This window comes from Procambarus clarkii, chromosome 40 (assembly GCF_040958095.1).
Source record: "Procambarus clarkii isolate CNS0578487 chromosome 40, FALCON_Pclarkii_2.0, whole genome shotgun sequence".
Lineage (NCBI taxonomy): Eukaryota > Metazoa > Arthropoda > Malacostraca > Decapoda > Cambaridae > Procambarus > Procambarus clarkii.
The window spans coordinates 25670722-25684073 of NC_091189.1; the positions used below are offsets into that span (position 1 = coordinate 25670722).

Below are 13352 nucleotides of genomic sequence, written 5' to 3' on the forward strand. Positions count from 1 at the left end.
ACCCTCACTGTGACTCACACCCCCCTCACTGTGACTCACACCACCCTCACTGTGACTCACACCACCCTCACTGTGACTCACACCACCCTCACTGTGACTCACACACACCACCCTCACTGTGACTCACACCCCCCTCACTGTGACTCACACACCACCCTCACTGTGACTCACACCACCCTCACTGTGACTCACACACCCTCACTGTGACTCACACACCCTCACTGTGACTCACACCCCCCTCACTGTGACTCACACACCCTCACTGTGACTCACACACCCTCACTGTGACTCACACACCCTCACTGTGACTCACACCCCCCTCACTGTGACTCACACACCCTCACTGTGACTCACACACCCTCACTGTGACTCACAGCCCCCTCACTGTGACTCACACCACCATCACTGTGACTCACACCACCCTCACTGTGACTCACACCACCCTCACTGTGACTCACACACCACCCTCACTGTGACTCACACCCCCCCCCCTCACTGTGACTCACACCACCCTCACTGTGACTCACACCACCCTCACTGTGACTCACACCACCCTCACTGTGACTCACAGCCCCCTCACTGTGACTCACACCACCATCACTGTGACTCACACCACCCTCACTGTGACTCACACCACCCTCACTGTGACTCACACACCACCCTCACTGTGACTCACACCCCCCCCCCTCACTGTGACTCACACCCCCCCTCACTGTGACTCACACCCCCCTCACTGACACACACCCCCCTCACTGTGACTCACACACACCCCCCTCACTGTGACTCACACACACCACCCTCACTGTGCCTCACACCACCCTCACTGTGACTCACTCACACCCCCCCTACTGTGACTCACACACCACCCTCACTGTGACTCACACACATCACCCTCACTGTGACTCACTCATCACCCTCACTGTGACTCACACCCCCTCACTGTGACTCACACCACCCTCACTGTGACTCACACACACCACCCTCACTGTGACTCACACATCACCCTCAATGTGACTCACACCCCCTCACTGTGACTCACACACACCCCCCTCACTGTGACTCACACACACCCCCCTCACTGTGACTCACGCACATCACCCTCACTGTGACTCACACACACCACCCTCACTGTGACTCATACACACCCCCTCACTGTGACTCACACCACCCTCACTGTGACTCACACCACCCTCACTGTGACTCACACCACCCTCACTGTGACTCACGCCACCCTCACTGTGACTCACACCCCTTCACTGAGACTCACACCACCCTCACTGTGACTCACACCCCCTTCACTGAGACTCACACCCCCTCACTGTGACTCATATCCCCCTCACTGTGACTCACACCCCCTCACTGTGACTCACACCCCCTCACTGTGACTCACACACCACCCTCACTGTGACTCACACCCCCTCACTGTGACTCATATCCCCCTCACTGTGACTCACACCACCCTCACTGTGACTCACACACACACCACCCCTCACTGTGACTCACATCCCCCCTCACTGTGACTCACACCACCCTCACTGTGACTCATATCCCCCTCACTGACTCACACCCCCCTCACTGTGACTCACACCCCCTCACTGTGACTCACACACCACCCTCACTGTGACTCACACACCACCCTCACTGTGACTCACACACACCACCCTCACTGTGACTCACACCCCCCTCACTGTGACTCACACCACCCTCACTGTGACTCATATCCCCCTCACTGACTCACACCCCTCTCACTGTGACTCACACCCCCTCACTGCGACTCACACCTCCCTCACTGTGACTCACACACCACCCTCACTGTGACTCACACCACCTTCACTGTGACTCACACACACCACCCTCACTGTGACTCACACCACCCCTCACTGTGACTCATATCCCCCTCACTGTGACTCACACCCCCTCGCTGTGACTCACACCCCCCTCACTGTGTCTCACACCCCCCCTCACTTTGACTCACACCCCCTCACTGTGTCTCACACCCCCCTCACTGTGACTCACACCACCCTCACTGTGACTCACACCCCCCCTCACTGTGACTCACACCACCCTCACTGTGACTCACACCCCCTCACTGTGACTCACACCCCCCTCACTGTGTCTCACACCCCCCTCACTTTGACTCACACCCCCTCACTGTGACTCACACCCCCCCTCACTGTGACTCACACCACCCTCACTGTGACTCACACCCCCTCACTGTGACTCACACCCCCCTCACTGTGAGTCACACCCCCTCTCACTGTGACTCACACCCCCCCTCACTGTGACTCACACACACCACCCTCACTGTGACTCACACACACCACCCTCACTGTGACTCACACACACCCCCCTCACTGTGACTCACACACCCCCCCCTCACTGTCACTCACACCACCCTCACTGTGACTCACACCCCCCTCACTGTGACTCGCACACACCACCCTCACTGTGACTCACCCCCCCGCACTGTGACTCACACCCCCTCACTGTGACTCACACCACCCTCACTGTGACTCACACCCTCCTCACTGTGACTCAAACACACCACCCTCACTGTGACTCACACACCACCCTCACTGTGACTCACACACCACCCTCACTGTGACTCACACACCACCCTCACTGTGACTCACACACACCACCCTCACTGTGACTCACCCCCCCTCACTGTGACTCACACACACCACCCTCACTGTGACTCACACACACCACCCTCACTGTGACTCACCCCCTCACTGTGACTCTCACCACCCTCACTGTGACTCACCCCCCTCACTCTGACTCACACCACCCTCACTGTGACTCACACACACCCCTCACTGTGACTCACCCCCTCACTGTGACTCACACCACCCTCACTGTGACTCACCCCCCTCACTCTGACTCACACCACCCTCACTGTGACTCACACACACCACCCTCACTGTGACTCACACCCCCCTCACTGTGACTCACACACACCACCCTCACTGTGACTCACACCACCCTCACTGTGACTCACACACACCACCCTCACTGTGACTCACACCCCCCTAACTGTGACTCACACCACCCTCACTGTGACTCACACCACCCTCACTGTGACTCGCACCACCCTCACTGTGACTCACACACACCACCCTTACTGTGACTCACACCCCCCTCACTGTGACTCACACCACCCTCACTGTGACTCACACCACCCTCACTGTGACTCACACACACCACCCTCACTGTGACTCACACCCCCCCTCACTGTGACTCACACACCCCCCCTCACTGTGACTCACACACCACCCTCACTGTGACTCACACCACCCTCACTGTGACTCACACCACCCTCACTGTGACTCACACACACCACCCTCACTGTGACTCACACCCCCCTCACTGTGACTCACACCCCCCCCCCTCACTGTGACTCACACCCTCCCCCCTCACTGTGACTCACACCACCCTCACTGTGACTCACACACACCACCCTCACTGTGACTCACCCCCATGCATCCCCCATACACCACCATACATCCCCCAGACACCACCATACATCCCCCAGACACCACCATACATCCCCCGGACACCACCATACATCCCCCAGACACCACCATACATCCCCCAGACACCCCCATACATCCCCCAGACACCACCATACATCCCCCAGACACCACCATACATCCTCCAGACACCCCCATACATCCCCCATACACCACCATACATCCCCCATACACCACCATACATCCACCAGACACCACCATACATCCCCCATACACCACCATACATCCCCCAGACACCACCATACATCCCCCATACACCACCATACAGCCCCCAGACACCACCATACATCCCCCATACACCACCATACATCCCCCAGACACCACCATACATTCCCCAGACACCACCATACATCCACCAGACACCACCATACATCCCCCAGACACCCCCATACATCCCCCAGACACCCCCATACATCCCCCATACACCACTATACATCCCCCATACACCACCATACATCCACCAGACACCACCAGACACCACCATATACCACCATACATCCCCCAGACACCACCATACATCCTCCAGACACCACCATACATCCCCCAGACACCACCATACATTCCCCAGACACCACCATACATCCACCAGACACCACCATACATCCCCCAGACAGCCCCATACATCCCCCAGACACCCCCATACATCCCCATACACCACTATACATCCCCCATACACCACCATACATCCACCAGACACCACCAGACACCACCATATACCACCATACATCCCCCAGACACCACCATACATCCTCCAGACACCACCATACATCCCCCAGACACCACCATACATCCCCCAGACACCACCAGACACCACCATACATCCTCCAGACACCACCATACATCCACCAGACACCCCCATACATCCCCCATACACCACCATACATCCACCAGAAACCACCATACATCACCCATACACCACCATACATCCCCCAGACACCACCATACATCCCCCAGACACCACCATACATCCCCCAGACACCACCATACATCCTCCAGACACCACCATACATCCCCCAGACACCACCATACATCCCCCATACACCACCATACATCCACCAGAAACCAACATACATCCCCCATACACCACCATACATCCCCCATACACCACCATACATCCCCCAGACACCACCATACATCCTCCAGACACCACCAGACACCACCATACACCACCATACATCCCCCAGACACCACCAGACACCACCATACATCCCCCAGACACCACCATACATCCCCCAGACACCACCAGACACCACCAGACACCACCATACATCACCAGACACCACCAGACACCACCATACATCACCAGACACCACCAGACACCACCATACATCCACCAGACACCACTAGACACCACTAGACACCACCAGACACCACCAGACACCATCATACATCCCCCAGACACCACCAGACACCACCAGACACCACCATACATCTCCCAGACACCATAATACATCCTCCAGACACCACCAGACACCACCAGACATCACCAGACACCACCAGACACCACCAGACACCACCAGACACCACCATACATCCCCCAGACACCACCAGACACCACCAGACACCACCAGACACCACCATACTTCTCCCAGACACCATAATACAAACCCAAGACACCACCATACTTCCACCAGACACCACCATACATCCCCCAGACACCACCAGACACCACCAGACACCACCAGACACCACCAGACACCACCAGACACCACCATACATCCCCCAGACACCATCAGACACCACCATACTTCCACCAGACACCACCAGACACCACCAGACACCACCAGACACCACCATACATCCCCCAGACACCACCATACATCCACCAGACACCACCAGACACCACCAGACACCACCATACATCCCCCAGACACCACCATACATCCCCCAGACACCACCATACATCCACCAGACACCACCAAACACCACCAGACACCACCAGACACCACCAGACACCACCATACATCCCCCAGACACCATAATACATCCCCCAGACACCACCATACATCCACCAGACACCACCAGACACCACCAGACACCACCATACATCCTCCAGACACCACCAGACACCACCAGACACCACCAGACACCACCAGACACCACCAGACACCACCATACATCCCCCAGACACCACCATACATCCACCAGACACCACCATACATCCCCCAGACACCACCATACATCCACCAGACACCACCAGACACCACCATACATCCTCCAGACACCACCAGACACCACCAGACACCACCATACACCACCAGACACCACCATACACCACCATACACCACCAGACACAACCAGACACCACCATACACCACCATACACCACCAGACACCACCAGACACCACCAGACACCACCAGACACCACCAGACACCACCATACACCACCATACATCCACCAGACACCACCAGACACCACCAGACACCACCATACACCACCAGACACCACCATACACCACCAGACACCACCAGACACCACCATACACCACCAGACACCACCATACACCACCAGACACCACCATACACCACCAGACACCACCATACACCACCAGACACCACCAGACACCACCATACACCACCAGACACCACCATACACCACTATACACCACCAGACACCACCATACACCACCATACATCCACCAGACACCACCAGACACCACCAGACACCACCATACACCACCAGACACCACCAGACACCACCATACACCACCAGACACCACCATACACCACCATACATCCACCAGACACCACCAGACACCACCAGACACCACCATACACCACCAGACACCACCAGACACCACCATACACCACCAGACACCACCATACACCACCATACACCACCAGACACCACCAGACACCACCAGACACCACCATACACCACCAGACACCACCAGACACCACCATACACCACCAGACACCACCAGACACCACCATACATCCCCCAGACACCACCAGACACCACCATACATCCCCCAGACACCACCAGACACCACCATACATCCACCAGACACCACCAGACACCACCAGACACCACCAGGCACCACCATACATCCCCCAGACATCCACCAGACACCACCATACACCACCAGACACCACCATACACCACCATACACCACCAGACACCACCATACACCACCATACACCACCATACATCCACCAGACACCACCAGACACCACCAGACACCACCAGACACCACCAGACACCACCATACATCCTCCAAACACCACCAGACACCACCATACACCACCAGACACCACCAGACACCACCATACATCCTCCAGACACCACCAGACACCACCAGACACCACCAGACACCACCAGACACCACCATACATCCCCCAGACATCCACCAGACAACCACCAGACACCACCAGACACCACCAGACACCACCATACATCCCCCAGACACCACCAGACACCACCGGACACCACCAGACACTAACATACACCACCAGACACCACCAGACACCACCAGATACCACCAGACACCTCCAGACACCACCATACATCCACCAGACACCACCAGACACCACCAGACACCACCAGACACCACCAGACACCACCATACATACACCAGACACCACCAGACACCACCATACATCCACCAGACACCACCAGACACCACCAGACACCACCAGACACCACCAGACACCACCATACATCCACCATATACCACCAGACACCACCATACACCACCAGACACTACCAGACACCACCATACATCCACCAGACACCACCAGACACCACCAGACACCACCAGACACCACCAGACACCACCAAATACCACCAGACACCACCAGACACCACCAGACACCACCAGACACCACCATAAATCCTCCAGACACCACCAGACACCGCCAGACACCACCAGACACCACCAGACACCACCATACATCCCCCAGACACCACCATACATCCACCAGACACCACCAGACACCACCAGACACCACCATACACCACCATACATCCCCCAGACACCACCAGACACCACCTGACACCACCATACATCCCCCAGACACCACCATACATCCACCAGACACCACCAGACACCACCAGACACCACCAGACACCACCAGACACCACCATACATCCTCCAGACACCACCAGACACCACCAGACACCACCAGACACCACCATACATCCCCCAGACACCACCATACATCCACCAGACACCACCATACATCCCCCAGACACCACCATACATCCACCAGACACCACCAGACACCACCAGACACCACCAGACACCACCATACATCCTCCAGACACCACCAGACACCACCAGACACCACCAGACACCACCAGACACCACCATACATCCCCCAGACACCACCAGACACCACCAGACACCACCAGACACCACCATACATATACCATATACCACCAGACACCACCAGACACCACCAGACACCACCAAATACCACCAGACACCACCAGACACCACCATACACCACCAGACACCACCAAATACCACCAGACACCACCAGACACCACCATACATATACCATATACCACCAGACACCACCAGACACCACCAGACACCACCAGATACCACCAGACACCTCCAGACACCACCATACATCCACCAGACACCACCAGACACCACCAGACACCACCAGACACCACCAGACACCACCATACATACACCAGACACCACCAGACACCACCATACATCCACCAGACACCACCAGACACCACCAGACACCACCAGACACCACCAGACACCACCATACATCCACCATATACCACCAGACACCACCATACACCACCAGACACTACCAGACACCACCATACATCCACCAGACACCACCAGACACCACCAGACACCACCAGACACCACCAGACACCACCAAATACCACCAGACACCACCAGACACCACCAGACACCACCAGACACCACCATAAATCCTCCAGACACCACCAGACACCGCCAGACACCACCAGACACCACCAGACACCACCATACATCCCCCAGACACCACCATACATCCACCAGACACCACCAGACACCACCAGACACCACCATACACCACCATACATCCCCCAGACACCACCAGACACCACCTGACACCACCATACATCCCCCAGACACCACCATACATCCACCAGACACCACCAGACACCACCAGACACCACCAGACACCACCAGACACCACCATACATCCTCCAGACACCACCAGACACCACCAGACAGCACCAGACACCACCATACATCCCCCAGACACCACCATACATCCACCAGACACCACCATACATCCCCCAGACACCACCATACATCCACCAGACACCACCAGACACCACCAGACACCACCAGACACCACCATACATCCTCCAGACACCACCAGACACCACCAGACACCACCAGACACCACCAGACACCACCATACATCCCCCAGACACCACCAGACACCACCAGACACCACCAGACACCACCATACATATACCATATACCACCAGACACCACCAGACACCACCAGACACCACCAAATACCACCAGACACCACCAGACACCACCATACACCACCAGACACCACCAAATACCACCAGACACCACCAGACACCACCATACATATACCATATACCACCAGACACCACCAGACACCACCAGACACCACCAGACACCACCAGACACCACCATACACCACCAGACACCACCAGACACCACCAGACACCACCATACACCACCAGACATCACCAGACACCACCAGACACCACCATACACCACCAGACATCCCCCAGACACCACCAGACACCACCAGACACCACCATACACCACCAGACACCACCAGACACCACCGTACACCACCAGACACCACCAGACACCACCAGACACCACCAGACACCACCAGACACCACCAGACACCACCATACACCACCATACACCACCAGACACCACCAGACACCACCAGACACCACCAGACACCACCAGACACCACCATACACCACCAGACACCACCATACACCACCAGATATCCCCCAGACACCACCAGACACCACCAGACACCACCATACACCACCAGACACCACCAGACACCACCAGACACCACCATACACCACCAGACACCACCAGACACCACCATACACCACCATACACCACCATACACCACCAGACACCACCATACATCCACCAGACACCACCAGACACCACCAGACACCACCATACACCACCAGACACCACCAGACACCACCATACACCACCAGACACCACCATACACCACCATACACCACCAGACACCACCAGACACCACCAGACACCACCATACACCACCAGACACCACCAGACACCACCATACACCACCAGACACCACCATACACCACCAGACACCACCATACACCACCAGACACCACCAGACACCACCATACACCACCAGACACCACCATACACCACTATACACCACCAGACACCACCATACACCACCATACATCCACCAGACACCACCAGACACCACCAGACACCACCATACACCACCAGACACCACCAGACACCACCATACACCACCAGACACCACCATACACCACCATACATCCACCAGACACCACCAGACACCACCAGACACCACCATACACCACCAGACACCACCAGACACCACCATACACCACCAGACACCACCATACACCACCATACACCACCAGACACCACCAGACACCACCAGACACCACCATACACCACCAGACACCACCAGACACCACCATACACCACCAGACACCACCAGACACCACCATACATCCCCCAGACACCACCAGACACCACCATACATCCCCCAGACACCACCAGACACCACCATACATCCACCAGACACCACCAGACACCACCAGACACCACCAGGCACCACCATACATCCCCCAGACATCCACCAGACACCACCATACACCACCAGACACCACCATACACCACCATACACCACCAGACACCACCATACACCACCATACACCACCATACATCCACCAGACACCACCAGACACCACCAGACACCACCAGACACCACCAGACACCACCATACATCCTCCAAACACCACCAGACACCACCATACACCACCAGACACCACCAGACACCACCATACATCCTCCAGACACCACCAGACACCACCAGACACCACCAGACACCACCAGACACCACCATACATCCCCCAGACATCCACCAGACAACCACCAGACACCACCAGACACCACCAGACACCACCATACATCCCCCAGACACCACCAGACACCACCGGACACCACCAGACACTAACATACACCACCAGACACCACCAGACACCACCAGATACCACCAGACACCTCCAGACACCACCATACATCCACCAGACACCACCAGACACCACCAGACACCACCAGACACCACCAGACACCACCATACATACACCAGACACCACCAGACACCACCATACATCCACCAGACACCACCAGACACCACCAGACACCACCAGACACCACCAGACACCACCATACATCCACCATATACCACCAGACACCACCATACACCACCAGACACTACCAGACACCACCATACATCCACCAGACACCACCAGACACCACCAGACACCACCAGACACCACCAGACACCACCAAATACCACCAGACACCACCAGACACCACCAGACACCACCAGACACCACCATAAATCCTCCAGACACCACCAGACACCGCCAGACACCACCAGACACCACCAGACACCACCATACATCCCCCAGACACCACCATACATCCACCAGACACCACCAGACACCACCATACACCACCATACATCCCCCAGACACCACCAGACACCACCTGACACCACCATACATAACCCAGACACCACCATACATCCACCAGACACCACCAGACACCACCAGACACCACCAGACACCACCAGACACCACCATACATCCTCCAGACACCACCAGACACCACCAGACACCACCAGACACCACCATACATCCCCCAGACACCACCATACATCCACCAGACACCACCATACATCCCCCAGACACCACCATACATCCACCAGACACCACCAGACACCACCAGACACCACCAGACACCACCATACATCCTCCAGACACCACCAGACACCACCAGACACCACCAGACACCACCAGACACCACCATACATCCCCCAGACACCACCAGACACCACCAGACACCACCAGACACCACCATACATATACCATATACCACCAGACACCACCAGACACCACCAGACACCACCAAATACCACCAGACACCACCATACACCACCAGACACCACCATACACCACCAGACACCACCAAATACCACCAGACACCACCAGACACCACCATACATATACCATATACCACCAGACACCACCAGACACCACCAGACACCACCAGACACCACCAGACACCACCATACACCACCAGACACCACCAGACACCACCAGACACCACCATACACCACCAGACATCACCAGACACCACCAGACACCACCATACACCACCAGACATCCCCCAGACACCACCAGACACCACCAGACACCACCATACACCACCAGACACCACCATACACCACCAGACACCACCAGACACCACCAGACACCACCAGACACCACCAGACACCACCAGACACCACCAGACACCACCAGACACCACCATACACCACCATACACCACCAGACACCACCAGACACCACCAGACACCACCAGACACCACCAGACACCACCATACACCACCAGACACCACCATACACCACCAGATATCCCCCAGACACCGCCAGACACCACCAGACACCACCATACACCACCAGACACCACCAGACACCACCAGACACCACCATACACCACCAGACACCACCAGACACCACCATACACCACCATACACCACCATACACCACCAGACACCACCAGACACCACCATACACCACCAGACACCACCATACACCACCAGACACCACCAGACACCACCAGACACCACCATACACCACCAGACACCACCAGACACCACCATACACCACCAGACACCACCATACACCACCAGACACCACCAGACACCACCAGACACCACCATACATCCACCATACACCACCAGACACCACCATACATCCCCCAGACACCACCAAACATCCACCAGACACCACCAGACACCACCAGACACCACCATACACCACCAGACACCACCAGACACCACCAGACACCACCAGACACCACCATACACCACCAGACATCCACCAGACACCACCATACATCCCCCAGACACCACCAGACACCACCAGACACCACCAGACACCACCAGACACCACCAGACACCACCAGACACCACCATACACCACCAGACACCACCAGACACCACCAGACACCACCATACACCACCAGACACCACCAGACACCACCATACACCACCAGACACCACCAGACACCACCAGACACCACCAGACACCACCATACATCACAATACCTATCAAGGATCGAACTGCCTTAATGCCAAAAATAAAGGAATTAAATTATCATTATATAAATACAATAAACACATTTTGGTCAATTTTAAGTTTACTTTTGCGTCAATAAATGTGAACAAAAAATGTACCCTCTGCCGTGACCAGGATTCGAACCTGGGTTATTGCGGCCACAACGCAATGTACTAACCACTATACGATCACGGCCACCGGTGGTCAGTACTACTGACCGCATGTAATGACCATTTATATAGAGCTACCATCTCCTTAGTGACCACGACGGGGTCAACAAGTGCTGATGGATAGCATCTTATTGCTTCATACTGACCTGCTCAGATTTTTTTCAGTCGTTCCCTCACCCGTCTGATTCTCCCGACATTATTCGTCTCTCTGTGTCTCTCTTTATGTCTCTCTCTCTGTCTCTCTCTT

The 13352-nt window shown here is 55.9% G+C and overlaps 1 non-coding gene across 1 annotated transcript; it reads right to left on the reverse strand.

Moving 5' to 3' along the window:
* Window positions 1–13058: 13058 nt before the first annotated feature.
* Window positions 13059–13130, reverse strand: TRNAH-GUG (transfer RNA histidin (anticodon GUG)). The gene has a single exon. It is a non-coding gene; the product is annotated as a tRNA-His (tRNA).
* Window positions 13131–13352: the final 222 nt, after the last annotated feature.